We start from the raw sequence: 18,719 nt of genomic DNA on the forward strand, positions 1-18,719 counted from the left end.
GATACTCACTAATTAGCATTCTCAGCCCAATCACTTTTTCTGTGCTCTTTTGTCTCACTCCCACTCATCTATTCATGTCACCTAGCAGAATAATTTCCCCAGATCTTATTAATTCAAACCACTGCAGAATATTTCCCCAAAGTCATACCTAATTATTCCATCATGACCCTTCACTGAAATGTAAGATGCTTAACCATCAACCTCTGGATTCCTGCTTTCAGGCATACCCATAACAACCTAGGTTACTCCAATCCATACACTGATAAACATTTCAGCGCTATCACTCATAATTAAAGTTACATTTTCACTTTTATGTATGCATTCATCAATTCTACCTCACAAGATCAGACAATCTTTCTTCAAATCCATTACACATTTTATCTTTTTCTTAGTTTCACCAGCACTAAGGAATCCACTTTTCCTTCCTTTATATCATAATGCATTATTTTTTACTCCTCTTTATATTCCAGATTGCAATCTTCTATATGCTGCAGTCATCATGAGATAGGCCATAGATATTGACCTTCACCAGCCAACATGGCTTTAATCAACTGAAACTTTCACATAATGCTTTTTAATAAGATAAATACAGACTAGACTACTAGTCTTGGTTGCCCTGTGTCCAATGAAGCATTGTGAAAATATGTCTCAAGTACAACCAGAGTCCAGTTTTACTCCAAGAAAGCTCACACTGTTCTACGCAAGACTTGGAAACCAACATACTGTTGCCTGCATCCCATAAACTAGGAAGGAAATACAGTGAATTGACACACTCAGGATGCTGGAAACACGCACATATATATTACATGATTTTTTTTCTTCTTCCTTTTTAAAAAGTTTTAGTTTTAGTTCATTTTTATCACTACTATATATACATTTTTCTTTTTGTCTGCATCATTGCTGTTGTACTGTTTTCATTTTTGCTCATTAAATTCACTAATAATAAAATAAAATAAAAAACATAAAAGGATGCGGGAATCATACAGGCTATGATAAAATCATTTTTAAATCAAGAAAATAACAAAAGGTAATATAAAGGTTAATGTAATTTTATCGTTTCAGTCATTCTTATACTGTAAAATGTGAAAAAGAGAGCCACTAACAGCATATAATGAAATCATGGAACTAATACGTTAATTAAAAGCATGCTGAAATAAAAGCGTAAGGCGACAGTGGCAGATAGCACTATACACACCTCAAGAAAAAATGTTTCAGACAGAATCACGCAAAGAAAACTTCACCTCTTGCATCTGTTGGTCTGCTGAAGTTTTGCTGGAAGCCAGACAGTAAAGAGGAAACTAATCCAGCCTGCATGCTAGCTATATCGACAGAGGAGAGGTTACATGAAAGACCCAAACCGTTAGAAGGCACTCCCAGGGGCAGGACTGGCAACTAGCTATCACAGATTCCTAGTCAGTATGCCCAAAGCTCAATTACTGTACCCTTTAAAGACGTGCTATACAGCAGGGACAAGGAGGTCCACCATGCCTACTTCCCTACTATGGTCCTTGACATGAAAAATATAATATAATTACTTTTGCATAGGTTTACTAGTTGACTCATGTAAGATCACTTTGCTATAACAAAAGCAAAAACGTGGATTTCATATCTGCCAATTCAAGAGATCTATACTAATTCCAAGCTAGCTCCATCTCTGCTGTGGCTAGCCAAGCTGCCGGCCACTACGGTCAAAGCTCAGCCTTCCCCACAAGTCTCACTTCTTCTACTCCTTTCATACAGGCATGAATGCTGCGAAGTATCCTTTGTTGCAGCAAAAATCACAACTGTTATGCCAAAAGGGAAACACTCCAACGAATTATAGAAAAATGAACGCACTCAGAAATTAAGACAGCACAATTTAGTCCAATTTTGCTATTGGGGATTATGGGCAACAAAGAAAGAATCTAACGGGATTCAAAGAGGAGACAAAATGCAAGTGTTCAGAAAAGAACTTTCAAGATAAGGAAGAAAATATATTATGTCAGGAGAGGAAGCAGCTCTCTGGTCCTTTCAGCAAGAACATAATGATCTACCAAAGATTTAACTGTAAAATGAAGCAGGATTGGGATTTACAATATAGGATGAAGATAGTTTTAGAGGATGCCAAAAATATTTAGCAGTCTGAACAAAAGAAGTTACTAAAGAAAACCACTCAACGTATCTACGTCAATAAAGGTTCCTGTTCTTATGTAGATTTAAATTTGAAAAAAAAATCTGTTTTCTGAGTTAAATAAATAGCATCAGTGTCCATGCTTACATCACTGGTGCTGCACTCTGTGGTACTCCTCTACAACCTCTCTATTGCAGCAGTGGAAAGGGTGATGGTTGATTCCTCCACTTTGCTTTCAAGAATCAAGCAATCATCTATATCTATAAAAGATAACAGCTGTAAAACACATTTTTAAAATATACAAAACTGAAATAAGCCCTTGGTAGTAAGCTACTAAAGGACTGTTGAAAAGACAAAGATTCATCTTGCTCTGGCAGAGCAATCCTACACGCATCTATTCAAAATATCCGTAATTCCTTACAGGTAGTCCTTGCTTAACATCCATTCGATCAGCAACCGTTCAAAGTTATGACGGTGCTGAATGAATGGCAGTTATGACCAGTCCTTGAAGTTACGGCCATTGCAGCACCCCTGCAGTCACATGATCAAAATTCAGGTTCTTGGCAGCCCAACCGCATTTACGACCGTAGCATGTACTTCAACTCCCCTTACCTGCCTGTTTCCCTGCCATCTCTGCCCTTCTGGCCGCCCTGCACTCTGCACTCTGTGGCCTACCCATTTCCCCCACTGCCCCCGGCTCACCTTCGCTGTCTTCTTCCTCCTGCTGCTGAGGTGCAAGGGCCTTGCGAAGGGCCAGCAGCTGCCTTGGCCAGGCGGACCTCCTCAGCAGTGGGAGGAAGAAGATGGCGAAGGTCAGCTGGGGGGGCAGCAGGGTTAGGAGGTGGAGCCAGAGTGCAGGGCGATGAGATAAGTGAGGGAAAGCTGAAGTGAAGGTGAGCATGGCAGGGTGTGAGAAGTATGAGGTCTTCACCTAATTACTGCAACCAGGACTACTAGAACTCCCATTGCTAAGCGGTGCAGTCACATGATATTTCACCTAATGGCTGCTTTGCTTAGAAATTCCAGGTCCAGTTAGGATAATTAAGCAAGGACTGCCTGTATTTGAAAATAATTTGAAGCCACAATACTGGATCAACAGCTTCATCATGCAACATACAGAACAATCATGTCAAAATCCATTACCTATAGCTGTAATACAAGCTTAAATGATTAAACATAATAAATAGCATAATAAAATTGTACCCTAATCTGAGGACATGCTAGATGAGTGGACTTCAACTCCCAAAATTTGCAAGGATGACCATGCTGACTGGGAAATTAAGGTCACACATCTGGAGAGGGAAAATATTGAGGAAAGCTGTTGGAGATAATTAAATCCACATTATTGCTTTAATCATTTACTATTTCAAGGATGGTACAGAATTTTTCTAAGCTAAACTAATAAAAACATGAATAAAATGCCTTAAAATGTTTTGCCATGGCAATATTCGTTCCGCTTGCATCAAGGATAGGCAAGCTGATGCTCTCCAAATGTTTTGCATGTCATCTCTAATCAAGCCCAACCAGCCAGTCCCAAACAAAGAATTATGGAAATAGTGGTCTATAACATCTAGAATGCACCAACTTGCATATCCTTGCTTATTGTTAATTTATAATAGGGCAGTACAAATCCTTCAAAAGAGAGTGGGTACAAAGCACCTCCCACTGAATCAATAAACGACCTATATGTTTTTCCAGGCTTGCGCGGTGATGTCAAAAACTCTTTCTAGCTCTCTTTGCATGAATGTGCACGCACAGTCACTTTGCTTCACATGCAGGTGCAAGGAGAGTCAGCTGGGAGCAGCTTACAAAAATAGCTGCACTGGCATGGAAAAAGACATGACTGTTTCATTTATTCAAAAAGAAGCTTCAAACATGTTCCTGCATGTTGCAGAGCATCTATTTCAAAGGATTTGCACAGTCCTATTTTATAAAATGGCTTCAAAAAACCCCCTAACAAAAGCAAACAAGCAAAACTTGTCTTTTCTTATGCATATTCCAAGCACTTAAAAGCCATTTTCTGCTTGTTTTTCAGCTTGTCAATGTAATTTTCACACTATATCACAAATGTGACTGCATAATAGATCACTGCAAGAATACTGCAAAGGATCGTTACCTTGTCGTGGTGCTGGAGCTTGAGCACCTCAATGATGCCATGGGCTAAACCGTGACGGGCCACCCAAGACGGGGAGGTCATGACAGAGAGGTCAGACTAAATGCGATTCCTGGGGACGGTAATGGCACCCCACCCCAGTATTCTTGCCGTGAAAACTAAATGGATCACTACAACCAGAGATATGTCGGTATACTATCGGAAGATGAGACCCCCAGGTCGGAAGATGGTCAAAATGCTACTGGGAGGAACAGAGGATGAGTTCAACTAGCCCCAGACGTGATGACACAGCTAGCTCAAAGCCGAAAGGACGGCTAGCGGCCGACGGTGCTGGTGGTGAACGGCGAATCCGATGTTCTAAGGATCAACACACCATTGGAACCTGGAATGTAAGATCTATGAGCCAGGGCAAATTGGATGTGGTTATTGGTGAGATATCAAGATCAAAGATAGACATTTTGGGTGTCAGTGAACTGAAATGGACTGGAATGGGCCACTTCACATCAGATGACCACCAGATCTACTACTGTGGACAAGAGGACCACAGAAGAAATGGAGTAGCCTTCATAATTAATAGTCAAGTGGCTAAAGCAGTGCTTGGATACAATCCAAAAAACGATAGAATGATCTCATTTCGAATTCAGGGCAAGCCATCTAACATCACAGTGATCCAAATATATGCCCCAACCACAGATGCTGAAGAAGCTGAAGTAGAGCAGTTCTATGAGGATCTGCAGCACCTACTGGACAACACGCCTAAAAGAGATGTTATTTTCATCACAGGAGACTGGAATGCTAAGGTGGGCAGTCAAATGACACCTCGAATTACAGGTAAGCATGGCCTGGGAGAACAAAACAAAGCAGGACATAGCCTGATAGAATTTTGCCAAGACAACTCACTCTGCATAACAAACACTCTCTTCCAACAACCTAAGAGACGGCTTTATACATGGACTTCACCAAATGGACAACACCGAAATCAGATTGACTACATCCTTTGCAGCCAAAGGTGGTGGACATCTATACAGTCGGTAAAAACAAGACCTGGAGCTGACTGTAGTTCCGATCACGAACTTCTTATTGCACAATTTAGGATCAGACTAAAGAGATTAGGGAAGACCCACTGATCAGCTAGATATGAGCTCACTAATATTCCTAAGGAATATGCAGTGGAGGTGAAGAATCAATTTAAGGGACTGGACTTAGCAGATAGGGTCCCGGAAGAACTATGGACAGAAGTTCGCAACATTGTCCAGGAGGCGGCAACAAAATACATCCCAAAGAAAAACCAAGAAGGCAAAATGGCTGTCTGCTGAGACACTAGAAGTAGCACAAGAAAGAAGGAAAGCAAAAGGCAACAGTGATAGGGGGAGATATGCCCAATTAAATGCAAAATTCCAGAGGTTAGCCAGAAGAGATAAGGAATTATTTTTAAACAAGCAATGCGTGGAAGTGGAAGAAGACAAGAGACCTCTTCCAGAAAATTAGGAACATCAGAGGTAAATTCCAGGCAAAAATGGGTATGATCAAAAACAAAGATGGCAAGAACCTAACAGAAGAAGAAGAGATCAAGAAAAGGTGGCAAGAATATACAGAAGACCTGTATAGGAAGGATAACAATATTGGGGATAGCTTTGACGGTGTGGTCAGTGAGCTAGAGCCTGAAGGGTGAGGTTGAATGGGCCTTAAGAAGCATTGCTAATAACAAGGCAGCAGGAGACGATGGCATCCGAGCTGAACAGTTCAAAATCTTGCAAGTTGATACTGTCATGCTATATGCCAGCAAATTTGGAAAACACAAGAATGGCCATCAGACTGGAAAAAATCAACTTATATCCCCATACCAAAAAAGGGAAACACTAAAGAATGTTCAAACTATCGAACAGTGGCACTCAACTCACATGCCAGTAAGGTAATGCTCAAGATCCTGCAAGGTAGACTTCAGCAATTCATGGAGCGAGAATTGCCAGATGTACAAGCTGGGTTTAGAAAAGGCAGAGGAACTAGGGACCAAATTGCCAATATCCGATGGATAATGGAAAAAGCCAGGGAGTTTCAGAAAAACATCTATTTCTGTTTTATTGACTATTCTAAAGCCTTTGACTGTGTGGACCATAACAAATTGTGGCAAGTTCTTAGTGGTATGGGGATACCAAGTCATCTTGTCTGCCTCCTGAAGAATCTGTATAACGACCAAGTAGCAACAGTAAGAACAGACCACGGAACAACGGACTGGTTTAAGATTGGGAAAGGAGTACGGCAGGGCTGTATACTCTCACCCTACCTATTCAACTTGTACGCAGAACACATCATGAGACAAGCTGGGCTTGAGGAATCCAAGGCTGGAGTTAAAATCTCTGGAAGAAACATTAACACTCCCAGATATGCAGATGATACCACTTTGATGGCTGAAAGCGAAGAGGAACTGAGGAGCCTTATGATGAAGGTGAAAGAAGAAAGTGCAAAAGCTGGCTTGCAGCTAAACCTCAAAAAAACCAAGATTATGGCAACCAGCTTGATTGATAACTGGCAAATAGAGGGAGAAAATGTAGAAGCAGTGAAAGACTTTGTATTTCTAGGTGCGAAGATTACTGCAGATGCTGACTGCAGTCAGGAAATCAGAAGATGCTTAATCCTTGGGAGAAGAGCAATGACCAATCTCGATAAAATAGTTAAGAGCAGAGACATCACACTGACAACAAAGGTCCGCATAGTTAAAGCAATGGTATTCCCAGTAGTAACATATGGCTGTGAGAGCTGGACCATAAGGAAGGCTGAGAGAAGGAAGATAGACGCTTTTGAACTGTGGTGTTGGAGGAAAATTCTGAGAGTGCCTTGGACTGCAAGAAGATCAAACCAGTCCGTACTCCAGGAAATAAAGCCAGACTGCTCACTTGAGGGAATGATATTAAAGGCAAAACTGAAATCCTTTGGCCACATAATGAGAAGACAGGACACCCTGGAGAAGATGCTGATGCTAGGGAGAGTGGAAGGCAAAAGGAAGAGGGGCCGACCAAGGGCAAGATGGATGGATGATATTCTAGAGGTGACGGACTCGTCCCTGGGGGAGCTGGGGGTATTGACGAGCAACAGGAAGCTCTGGCATGGGCTAGTCCATGAAGTCATGAAGAGTCGGAAGCGACTAAACGAATAAACAACAACAAAGAATACTGGAATTCTGATCTTTGTATATTCATTCCTAATACATCTATTGAGATTTTGCCATGTTCATCATCATAACATACTTACCTTTTATTTTTATTAAGCTCAGTCCACAACCCTAAACAGTGAGTGCTACTAATAGAGCCAGGCTCCTATATGGATCCTGACTGAGTCAATGGCTGGCTGTACATATTACACTAAGCCATGTGATTTGTTCTGGGCTTATACAACGTGTGAACTCACTACCACAGTTTTAATAGTATGTGCAAACCAGGCCATTATGGCTTGTCTAGCAAACCACGCAGAAACATTGTGCACTCAGTTTTGTAGTTACTATACCACATCAGATTAGGTATGTTCTAGAAATGCTGAGATTTGAATAATTTAATAGTTGCAAATCTTGCTTTTTTCACCACAATTTTCATGTACTGTGAGATAACCAATCATTTCTCCCACTTTAGAATGTCTGTTCTGCTTCATGTAGAAAATCATAAGAATCTGGCAGAATCTGACCAAATGTTCATGTAGTCTAACATTCTGTTCCCACTGTGGCTGATAACAACATAAATGCTACAGAATGCCCCATTCATGTTCCGCTACAACAAGTGTTAAGAGTGGTGGTGTCTTTGTTATTAGAAGACCTTCCTTTCATCTGTCTTGAATCTTCCATAAGCTTCATTACAAGAAACTTTGTATTCTTGAATTAAAAGCTATGTTTCATCTCTTGTTTTTTTTCCTACCTGTGCTCATTTTTTTTTCTACCAGGCACTCTAAATTTATACTTCATGGATCCCATACTGACATCTTGCTGTAGACTTAGGAAATCAAAAGCACCCTACAAAGAAAGACAATGAATCACATACTTTCTTCTGGAAGAGACCTCCCATATGAAAATGCTTTCATCTGAATGCATGATAGCTAATGCTATTCAAATACTCCTAACTTTGCTACACATGCAGATAAAGTGTCCTCTGTAACTCCATTCCTAAAATAATATGAAAGGAATAATGATATTTAAGAACATATTCCTCTCTCTCAATAAATCAACTGTAGCTAATATCAGTGGTTCAGCTGTTGCATCCACACTGCCGAATTCCATGATAATTGTCACAGGGTGTTTAAAAAACCTTGGCTCTACAGAGAAATATTATAACAAACACACTGCTCTTCTTTGGAAACTAGCCATCTAAATGCTAAAGGTGAAAAACTATAGTAAGAGCTAAGTTTACGAAAGAGCAAAGGAAGCTGAAGGAATCCTAAATTCTATCCTATTTTAAATATGTCAAAGAGAGAAAGAACATTTCACTTTATATATCAATAATATTATAGTTTAAGATAAATGAATTAATATTATTAATACCATCAAGGATACCATGGGAATAAGTTTACTCCTGAGCCATACTTCTTGGAAACTCACAACCATAAAATATTTTAGATGTGATAAAGCATGAGATGTGATAAAAATGTGATAAAAGAATGACACTTTGCAATGAAAGAAAATGTGACACAAATATGATAGTTAAATAATAAAAAACATGAATACAGTAACTCCAAATTTGTCATTTCCTAAACATGCACCAAAGAAAATTTTATCTCTCACTAATAATACTATGATTAGGGAAGCATACAAATCCTATGAAATAAATAAGTAAAACATGTTAACTACAAAAGATGTACAGCATAAAAAATGTCCTGTATATAAAGAAAAATGGGATTTTTTTACCATGGTACTTGAAACATTATCAGTGGTATCACAAGCTACCTTCCACAACATAAACTTTAATAACTGAAGTATAGTTAAATTCTGTATTTCCAGAGCAAACTAGAAATGCCAATATTATCATAAACTATGAAGATGTTACTGTTGCTGTTCTATTTACATCACGTTCAATAATTTTTCAGTGGAAGGCCCAGTGTGCACTGTCTCCATTTTCTCAAGTGCTGTACCTGCTCAATTAGACTGTCATAGCTTGATGGTCTATAGATCTGTGTAACTATTATAGCAACTGAATAACAATGAAAGCGATAACTACTAGGGGTAACTTTATTCATTATGTGTATCTGTCAGGAGAGTGAACGACACATAGGTGAATTTAACCATAGTGCAAATAGCCACTGCTATTATATAATATTCACAATAGCGGAACCATTTCTACTACTGGATGAATTTCTAAGTTGCTTGTAATCCATATATTTTGTTTTATGTTAGCTGCCACTTCAATTCTTTCTCCCAAAACTCTCACTTCATCATGATAATTCCAATAAATATAAGTTTATGCAAGAATAAAAACATCTACAGTTCAAAAATAAAAGAACCTTTAAGATTCATCCAAAATTGCCCTGCCTTGAGTTCAAAAGAGCCCTACATTTACTAAAATTCTAAGGAAGTGAACTTGTTTTTCAAATAGGTGTACAATTTGGACAAAAATTGGATAAACTGATGTGGTCACACCAATATGGAAGATAGTGGATCCCACTGCTGCTGACTTTGAACTGTGTAACAAAGATGAATAGCCTGTCTCATACTGGTGAGGCTTTGAAGCACCATTTCCACCAGTGTTTTGAATATTCTGAGAGTGCCTTGGACTGCAAGAAGATCAAACCAGTCCATCCTCCAGGAAATAAAGCCAGACTGCTCACTTGAGGGAATGATATTAAAGGCAAAACTGAAATCCTTTGGCCACATAATGAGAAGACAGGACACCCTGGAGAAGGTGCTGATGCTAGGGAGAGTGGAGGGCAAAAGGAAGAGGGGCCAACCAAGGGCAAGGTGGATGGATGATATTCTAGAGGTGATGGATTCGTCCCTGGGGGAGCTGGGGGTGTTGACGACCAACAGGAAGCTCTGGCGTGGGCTGGTCCATGAAGTCACGAAGAGTCGGAGGCGACTAAACAAATAAACAACATAAATTAATAGACAGTTAAAACTTTGAATCAATGGACACTAATACAGTACTGATGCATCTTAAATAGTCTTACAAGTACTTCATCTTGCAACAGCTACTTCATTTTTGTGCGTAACAGAAATGCTGTGTGTTGATTGCTTATTTCTCAACAAAAATATCTTTAATAGGATGAGTGTTTTGCATCTGTAGAACATAAATCTGCTGAATATTAAAATCCTCCCGTCTGGTACAGCATCAAGTCAACTTATGTACTTGCTACAGTAAAATAGGAAGTTAGATCCTTTTTCCTACAGAAATCAAAATGGCTGCAGCTTTTAAACCTGCAGCCTGTTAAAGCAACAATGAACATATGCGCAGCCTCCAAACCACTTTTAAGGTAAAAAAACAAACCAAAATCTTTCTCAACCAGTTGTCTATCCAAAACTCTTGACTGCCAGGTGAGCGGGCAATCAATAAACTTTTGTTATGGAACTTGTATTCAGCTCCTCCAATACATCACTGTGAACTCAGGGTGGGAACCACTGACTTACATCTTGACTAATACCCTAATTCAAATATGATAATGAATTATAACAAAAGCATTTTAAATGTTTTCTATATCTTCTGTTCATCAACATGAAACACAGAAGATGGTACAAAGAACAAAGTTTTAAAACACCAGCATCTCATATATTTAAAACACTGGGCAAAATCCAGATAAATACTTTGTTAATTAAACATTTCAGTCATTTTTTTAATTGCTCATAACAATCTAATTCTCTGATTTGAAAATCAGAACTGCAGTCATATTAAAGAACAAGTTCAAATACACTTCACTGATTAACCGAATTTGGTTGATCATGTGCCATCAAGTCATTTTCAACTCCTAGAGACCACATAGATTTTCTCCATAAATTTGAAATTAGGATATTACAATATTCAGTAGTATATCCAGTATGAGTAATAAAATAACTCAAAATTTACTAGAGGGCAGAAAATGCATGAACGAAATTGGGTCAAATTAAAAGAGACACTATCAATTTTAAACCGGGTCAATAGGATGATAAGAAAGCAAATATCTGCAAAACAGAAAACAAAGAAATATAAAACACTGAAATAGGAAAATAACTAATTAACAGCAAGCATATACTGTAACCGATATTTGGCTAGTTTGGGTTACTTTTTCTACAACAAACGTTTATTTCCTGCATACACTGTACAGCAAGTCTGGTAATTGAATATTTTGACATGAATTAAAGTTGGAACGGATAGTATCTCTGTTTTAGGGTTAGTTCATTCATATAAAAAGGCATGAGTGAAGTCACTTGGTATCTTTTGTGACAATAATCTTTGACTAATAAAAATGTGATTCTGGAAGCATGCATATTTGCAAAGAATTCATATACAGTAGAATCTCAGTTAACTGGAACTCAAGCAACCGGCACAAAAATGGAGAAATAATATGTTAAATAAAAATGTAAATAAAATAATTTTTTTGCAGAAAGTTATGTTTAAACTTGGCGTGCCGTGCCGATCCGATCCCCTCCAGCAGAAAGGCAAGCCCAAACCCACCTTTTTAACAGTAAGCCCAAACCCACCCATCTGCCAGAAAGGGACCAGACCAGACCACACAGCAAGCCCAAACCCACCTTTTTAACGGTAAGCCCAAACCCACCCTTCTGCCAGAAGGGGATCTGCCGATCCCTCTCTAGCAGAAAGGTAAGCCCAAACTTGGTGCGCCTATTTTTAATAGTAACCCTCAAGCAACCAGAAACTACATTTATCCGGCATCTACCAATCCCCATGGGTGCCAGTTAACCAAGATTCTACTGTATTCCCTAGATTTGGAGTAAAAGAATTATATATAAAAACCCTGCTTGATTTTGGAACAATTACTGCCATTATGCCAGAGATAGGCAAGTTATGGTCCACCAATATTGTTCAATTCCAATTCGCATCAGCACTAGTCTGAATGCCCAATGATTAAGGATGATGGATGTTTCAGTCCAATAATCCCTGGAGGACTAGATGTTGCTCAACACTGCATATGGCAAGCCAACTAGTTTTCCTCCAATGAGCTTCCAATTTTAATTACAGCATGCTATTATATATTCCAAAAGTTAACTAATGTGAGACAGATGTGGAGAATTGAGTTTTACAAAGCCAGAAGGAAAAAAAAATACTCAAGTAGACTGGCTACAAACAATCCTAAAATTATACCTAAGTAATAAAAGTACACTGTAGTGTAGTGAAGCTTATAATAGAATATCTTTCATGTTTATGCAGCTAGGATAAGAAGTACCAGCTGAGCAACTGTGAATTACTACTATCACTGCAAACCAAAATGCAGTCCCAAAATATTAAAGTTGTCATACTAGAACATAAACACTAGAATCTTGTAAAACACCAGCACTGCTCCCAGAAGTTTCTGATAGTTAGTTGCTTATAAGTGCATTTGGGTTCAGGATCCTTCACTTTCTTACATCCAACAAATATGCTGCAGTGCAACCTGCCATTCTCTGAATTAGAAATAAGAAACAGGATAATTCCAATGCTGTCACACTGGTACAGTTAGTGTGTGGAGCAGTGGTATAGGAAATGAAACAACATAATCCCCAGATTTATTGATAAAGCAACAAACTCAGGAAATTCTTCAGTTCAGTAATTCTCGTTTAAGATATGCAAAATGAGAACATCAGTCATATTAGCACCACTCTCTCATCCCATCACTTGACATCACATCCTAGGGAGCCATAATTAACATTCCATTCCTTCTCCACAGGCTCTCCAAAAAAGCAGATCTGCACTGCCTTCCAGAATACTAACAGGGGCAGGGCTGATTCCAAACTGCCACAAAAAGGTGTGCCCTTGGAAACCTGGTATCAACTTTCCCTTGGATAGGTATGCATAGCAAGTTCCTCAAAAGAATGGGCAGTAGGTGGTCTCAAAGATATCCCATCTTAAGCCACAGACGGCTTTACAGACAACAACACACACCTTGAATTGCACCCAGAAGTTTATTGGTAACCTGCGCAGCTCACACAGTAGAGGTGTTACATGGGTAAAACACATTGAACTCATTACTACCCAGGCTGCTACATTCTGGATCAGCTTTCAAATGATTCCATTCTTCAGGGATATAACCAACTACAGTGAAATGCAGTAATCCTGGTGTGAGATGATAAGGATGTAAGTGAGTATCCTTATTACCTCACATTTCAGAAACAGCCACAACTGAGTGGTTCAAAGGCCCTTCCAGCTACCCACCTACTTTTGAGCACAAGCTGGAAGTCCAAGAGAAGCCTCAGACTGAAGATCTGTCCACACAGGGCAGCATAATTTCATGCAGAGTGTATTCTTAATAAGGAACTCTTAATGCAGAATATACACTGCAATATACACTCTGAGCATAGGTCAAGTTCGTAATTTAAAATTGCCTAAATGTAAAAAAACAAACAAACCCAAATTATAGGATGGGAGAAATACTGTATATACTCGTGGACAAGCCAAGGATTTTAGGTTCCAAAAATACACCCCAAAAATAGGATTCAGCTTATCCACAGATGGGCTTATCTGCAAGTATATACGGTAATACCTTTTTAAAGTACCCGTATATACTCGCATATAAGCTGACCCTCACATTTTTAACCAAAATAGCATGAAAAATGTGCCCCTGTGGATAAGCCAATTATGAAAATTAAAACATACAAACATTTTGAAGGTTGGATTATCTACAGGTGGCACATTTTCCATGGTATTTTGGTTAAAAATGTGAGGGTCGGCTTATACACAAGTACACACAGTAAGAGAGATTTCATTTTGACTTTCTTGCCATTCACAAAGTAAACATGAACCAAATTTATGTACTAACACAGAAACTTGAATGGTACCAACTTAGGGAAAGCTGCACTAACACAACAAAGGAGAAAAGTAAGCTTTCTCTTACGTTCGAAAGATGTTTGTTTGTTCGTTTGTATTTCAAATTTCTGTCACCACCCATCTCCCCCCAAAGGGGGAACTCTGGGCGGTTTACAACAAAATAAACAATTTAAAACCATAAAACCTAATTTACAATGCAAACTATCATTATAAATAAATAGATATAAGATCCACTGTGGCAAAAAGCTCTCATTCAATGGGGAGGGCACTATGGCACCACCCACCCACAGGAAGAGCTGTTGCCCTTCCTATCCCAGGCAAGGCGGCAGAACCAGGTTTTTAAATTCTTCCAGAAGGCCAGGAACAAAGGTGCATATATGGCAGGTTTGCTTCAAGATCGATCTATCTATCTATCTATCTATCTATCTATCTATCTATCTATCTATCTTATATTTTCTCTCCCACCACCACCATTTATTTCTGTACAAAGATAGGAGAATGAGAAGAGGTGGCCAGGGTATGTGAAGTGAAGATAGAATACTAAGAATAAGAGAATATGAAAAGAGAAAGTACTTTTAAAAGAGTTCCTTATGCAGTTGTCATTTTATATACTTAGTTATTCCTGTATATTATAAAGCTGAATATAGTGATGATAGGAGAACAATATCCTAAATAACACACAGAATTCTGTACAACTAAATTTGGCAAAGAGAAATAATAAAAACAAGCCCAAAGTCAATACCCCAAGAAATGTATTAATGTGCAAACAGAAAAAAGGGATTGTACTCAAAACACAGTTGTTACAGAGCCTCCCATATATACAACGTAAAATTGTGTTATTTTAGATAAGGAAAGAATCTAGTTGTGTCACATCTACTTTTAATAACAAGCAAAAGGTAAATAGGCTGAAAAAAGTTATTAAGATATAGTTTTTCATTTTAGGAGTAAAATGGGTGCCAATCAATGCCAGATTTTTGCATTTCCGGTTGGAAAAGTAATGTATCTGAAATAATTTTTTCGGTATAACAGCACTTTTTATATAAAGGTGGAGTAAAAATCTAATAAATAAACAAACATATGAAATATGTTAATATGAACATATAAAGAAAAATAAACACACGCTCAGAATTGGGCTCCCTTTGCTCACTATAGATATAGAAAAGAGAAAATCCAAATGCTAAAGCAGAAAATGGTTCACCTAAAACATAATACTAATTGAACGGCATTTGCTTGCTCTCCTCATCAATAATCTTCATGCTACAACTTTCTTCTGGCCTTGTCCCTCTAGAATGGCCTGGCAGAAGACAACAAACTGTCTGGGAAATGGATTTTTCCATCTCTTGGTTAATGACAAAGTGGGAACACTGAAACCCTTGTTGGCACTAAAAGGCATCACTATGACCCAAATAAGTCATGACCACTAGAAAGGATCTCAGCCACATTATCAACTCATGATACTCTCCAAAAGAAAACTTTTATTGTATTTGTAAGTTTCTTAAAAGTCTTAACTCCTGAATCCAAACTTTGTTTTAAGAACTAAGAAGATTTTAACATTCATGACTAAGAGTGGAATGCAAGTTATATGGAGGCAGAACAAACTCTGCCAAGTCCTGCTTTTTCAAAAACATTTCAAAGCAAAGGGGCCAAAGTAAAGTAATAACTTAAAAAAAAATCTTAATTAATAGCTATTTGCTTAATGCAAAGAGCAAAGGGAGTGACAAATCTGGCATTCATATAATTGTTGAGAGATGCTGCTAAAGAACTGATTCTGTACCAGTAATATTCTGATTTCAACAATGAGTTTAATTCCATGAGATAAAAGAAGGGTGCTAGGCAGAGGCTCACACACACATTAACTGGCGTGATAACTGCACAACACTATATTGAAATTTCAGGTCCATAGTGTCCTAATTAGCAAACCACCTAAGATACAATGAAGAAGTAAGTTGTACTGCAATGGTCAGCTGTCTTTCAATACACATGAGGAAATGTGTATGATGTAAACAACAATAACAACCAAGCAACTGAAGCAGGCTAAATTATAGCTATAACCTGTAACCTGACATTTTTGCTGTTAAAAAAAAACGGAATTTAACGGAGGTGGGTGAAACAATATTTAAGAGTTACCTCCCTTGGTCAAAATCCCACCTCCACCAAAAGCTTTCTGGGGTGGAGGAGAAGGAGGTAGCAAATACCAGCTCTTGACACAGAACATCTGGACTGAGGAAACTAAACAAAAACAACAACACTTTGACGTCTTTCCCACACTACCACTTCAATCAAATTTGATGTCTGCAACAAAAACAGAAAGACCAGGAAATCCATCCATAGAACCTCCTTATAAAAAAGGTGGAACAATATTTTCATGCTATTAATTTATAGTACATGCTAACAAAGACATGTATTTATATCAGTTTAATCCTTAATACATTTAAAATATACTCTTTTAGGCATGGTCTAACCCTATCACAGGTTTGTAAAACATCAGAATACATATAATATACTTTCTGGGGGACAGCCTTCTGAATCCCTTCAGGACATCTGAAATGACTCTTTGCTAACTTGGACCGTGTGCAAGCATCATGAATTTTGCCATAGGACAAAAATCCATTTTCCATGATGGGCCCCCTTCCCCCAAAGGCATCAATGGCCTCATTATAGTTGGGCATTCAAAACAAAGTCCACCCAGCTGCCATATCCAAATGTTAAAACTGTGGTCCGGAGCCCCTACCACGCAGCAGCAAGAGCTTTTGACAGCCACAGTCCTCCCTTGCAATCATCTTAAATCAGCTGTACCTATAGCGAGAATACATATGAATCTCATTCAACATCTCTCTCAAGCTCTGCCAGCCCACATGAGCAACTGGATGCAGTCAGTTTAACCCACACCATCAGGCAAAATCCCTACACGCGGCCTTAGGCCTACCTGAATTCATGAAGAAAAAGCTCACACAAACACGAAAAATTAACACCACTGCCATGAAGAGGTTTCCGGTGCTGCACATGACAGGAGGAAGCAAGATCAAACCCAAACTGATTTTAAAAGCAAAATACGTCATTCATTCCACCTGCAACAGGGTGGATGAGGAGAACTGAGAAGGCAGCCCAGCACTCCAAGGCCTATAACTAACATAACCGAGGACCATCACACACACGCAGGGACATGAATAACTTCGTTGCGAAGGGGGTGGAGGGAGGCAGAAAAAGAACGGCAACCTCTACAATCCTTTCCCTCCAAATCACAGTTGAAGCAGAGGTCACAGCAGGGAGGAAGGGAAAGCAGGCAAATCAGCAACAGGTGTCTTTTCCACCCCCGTCCAACTCTCAGTCCGTTCACGTTACTTGGAAATAACCTTCGGGGGAGGGGGGAGGCAAAACATGCAACGAGTAACACATGCAACGGGAAAGGAATGCCCTGGCCGTGAGAGGGTGGACAAGGTACATCCAAAGCTGAAAGCACTCCCCGGAGAAGGTGGGGTCTCATCAAAGATGGTGATAGGAAGGCAATCCGCAGCTTCGCAAAAAGAAAAGCAACCCTGGATTAAATACTGAGAGATACGGTACCCAATGCAAGCCGCGAGGTCTGGAACCACTCCCGCGCAGCTGCGTCCGTTCCGAGTCACCCGCGGCGCGCTCTTCTCCCACCCGTCAGCTTGCAGTGAGGTCTCCAGACCAGGCTGCGCATCGCAGGCCGGGCCCCTTCCTTCCTTCCCTCCCTCCCGCTCGCTCCCGCCTTCCTCACCCGGGCGAAGAGCCGCGGCTCTCTGCTCCTCGGACTCTACCCCTTGGCTCCCGCGCCCGCTGCCCTTACCTGCTCGCCTTGCCTCGGCCCCGCAGCAGACAAGGAAATGCTGAGCCATGCCCAGCCGACGCTCGCCAGAGTGACCCGACTTAGCTCAGCAAACGCGGGGGAAGGGAGGTGATGATGAGGGAGGAGGCGCGGACGGGCGGGACACTCCCCGGGAGCCGCTTCTTCTTTCCCTTCTCTCTGTATTTGGCGTCTGGGGGGAGGCGCTCCGTGCCTCTGTCAGTCAGGGCGCGCGCGGCCCTCTTTCCTCCCCGAGTGGCGAGCGCCACAGCCGCCGCCTCCCTCCTTTGCCAAGGGGGCACAAATGCAGCCCCCTCTGGAGCCGAGGCGCGCGCGTGCACCGGCGCTCATGGTTGATTGTCGCGGCTCAGCCCTGCGTGGCACGTGAAGGATGTCATACAAGAAACCAGAACGGATTCTGGCTAAGCACTCCAATAAAAGTTGTGAGAAGGCGCGCTCACAACGTTGAAAAAAAATGGATATGGAATAATAAATGCTGCAATCTAAGTGCCAAGCCAGCTATGACAGGATATTAGTGCAACGGGTTCCCTGGCAGCGTGTGCGAGCGCGCGCGCGCGAGAAAGCAATTTGTATGCTATGTCTTTATGTTTAATGTATTAATGGCGGAATAGCACGGGAGATCTGAAACCTTCCCACAGTTAAAATTTTTTGGTTCCTTTCCCTCTTGATATCTTGGTATCTCCTGTGTCACTTCTGGATAAACAACGTGTAGAAATTTAAGACCATTCATATAAAATATTG

The 18,719-nt window shown here is 40.1% G+C and overlaps 1 protein-coding gene across 3 annotated transcripts in view; it reads right to left on the reverse strand.

The window, feature by feature from the left end:
* Window positions 1–18,251, reverse strand: part of CYRIA (CYFIP related Rac1 interactor A) — a 73,136-nt gene extending 54,885 nt beyond the window's left edge. For 2 of the 3 annotated variants that reach the window (XM_063314763.1, XM_063314728.1), the window contains exon 1: window positions 17,961–18,251. The gene's annotated coding sequence lies outside the window, so the exon portion shown is untranslated. Of the gene's footprint in view, window positions 1–17,713; window positions 17,808–17,960 lie in introns of those variants that run through there. The other variant, XM_063314736.1, reaches the window with a different exon arrangement.
* Window positions 18,252–18,719: the final 468 nt, after the last annotated feature.

The sequence above is a fragment of the Candoia aspera genome, chromosome 1, assembly GCF_035149785.1.
Source record: "Candoia aspera isolate rCanAsp1 chromosome 1, rCanAsp1.hap2, whole genome shotgun sequence".
Taxonomy (NCBI): domain Eukaryota; kingdom Metazoa; phylum Chordata; class Lepidosauria; order Squamata; family Boidae; genus Candoia; species Candoia aspera.